Here is a 1,572-nt window from a genome sequence, read left to right as displayed (position 1 = left end):
GCGCCTGGATCTCCTCACTCACCTGTGGATTATGCAGCGATGTGTTCAGACAGGTGAGACTTCCTTCTATTATGGGCTATTTTTTGCCCTGATTGGTGTGGTTCTGAGCATTGGTCTCATTCAAAGGGACCTCTGCCAATCGGATGGAACCATGGACAACTGAAGCAAGCCTTCTTTTGGGTTGTACCCAGGGTGGATTTGTCACCTGAGTGAAATGTGCACGGTGAAGGTGGTGGTGGTGGTGGTGGTGGGTGGGGTGGGGTGGGGTGGTAGGAGAGTCTGTGAGAAGTGCAGAGCACAACGGAGTGATTAAATCAGCTTATCCTGATGGGCATGCAGATGCCAGCTGCCACTCAAGGTCCCAATCTGCTGGCCTGGAATTTCATATTTACTTAGAGGAGGTGACCGCTCCCAGTCCCAGGGTCTGGAATGATAAATACATGGGAAGCTTGATTCCTCCCTCCATTAATTAAAATATACTTGTAATATTGGATTCATCAAAAGGGCATGTACGGGAATGTTCAGAGAAGCCCCATTCGTTCCAGTCCCAAACTGTGAACAGCTCACGTATCCATCAGTGGTAGACAGACAGGTAGATAGTGGTAAGTTCACTAAGTGGAACGAATGCTCCCCAGCGACAAACACGATCTGCTGCTTCACACATAGATACTGTGTCTCTCAGACATCGTGTTCCATGAATAAAGCCAACACTGAAGAGAACATACTGTGTGGTTCACATTGGTCGTTCAAAACAGGCAAAATTAATCTATGATGATGTAACTCAGATCATTAAATCTGGGCGTGTGCCCTGGAGTGGTGGAGCGGTATTCACAGGGTGGCGCAGGCAGGAGGGCGGAGAGACCAGTAGTTCCAGACAAGGTGTCTGGAATTTTCCCTCACCTTAAGGACTGGCTTACCCTCTCCAGCTGTACACGCCCCTGCTCCCCCTAGCCTCCATCTCAGCCTGCTCCTCTTCTGGGGCCACGAGTGGCCTCGGTGTTGAGTGAGCCTGCGAATTTTTACAAATCAGCCACCTAGGAAAAAGGACTTGTACTCATATGAGCCACCTTCTGAGTGTCCTTTCCCAGAGATGGGAGATCCGTGTCTTTCCCCATCAGGTCTGTGGCTCATCTCTGCAGGGTTTGTGGCTGTGCAGGCCCCCAAGTAGGCTCTGGACATAAGCAGGCTTGTACAACCAGATAATTTGGACAATGCAGTTCCAGACCACAGCTTCCTTTTTCCAGAATTTGAAATCGTCATAGAAACAGAAGATGAGGTCACACCTGAAGTTTCAGACACAGAAGATGAATCAGAGATTATCATGAGCAAGGGTGAAGCACCTGAGGAAGAATTGGATCCCATGGAAAAAATGAATCCAGGGGAGATGCAATTTTCCAGAAGTTTAAAACTAAAATAGCTCAGGAACCAGGAGAGATTCTCAGACATGGCAGAGGGGGTGCCTCCATCTGGGTCTCTGGTGAAAATGTCCCTCAAGGAAAGGTTATTCCAGGTTGCCCCTGTGGTGCCAAGAGGATATTTGGCTTCCAGGTCAGGCCTCAGCTGCCCAGCTAA

The 1,572-nt window shown here is 49.2% G+C and overlaps 1 pseudogene; it reads left to right on the top strand.

Moving 5' to 3' along the window:
* The first annotated feature begins 214 nt into the window (after positions 1–214).
* LOC138999823 (programmed cell death protein 2 pseudogene) lies at positions 215–1,572 on the top strand (annotated as a pseudogene).

Source organism: Myotis yumanensis, unplaced genomic scaffold (assembly GCF_028538775.1).
Source record: "Myotis yumanensis isolate MYYU_CA2020_CCGP unplaced genomic scaffold, mMyoYum1.0.hap1 SCAF_23, whole genome shotgun sequence".
Lineage (NCBI taxonomy): Eukaryota > Metazoa > Chordata > Mammalia > Chiroptera > Vespertilionidae > Myotis > Myotis yumanensis.
The sequence above is the reverse complement of the archived record's forward strand: the minus strand, read 5'-3'. Positions and strand labels throughout refer to the sequence as shown.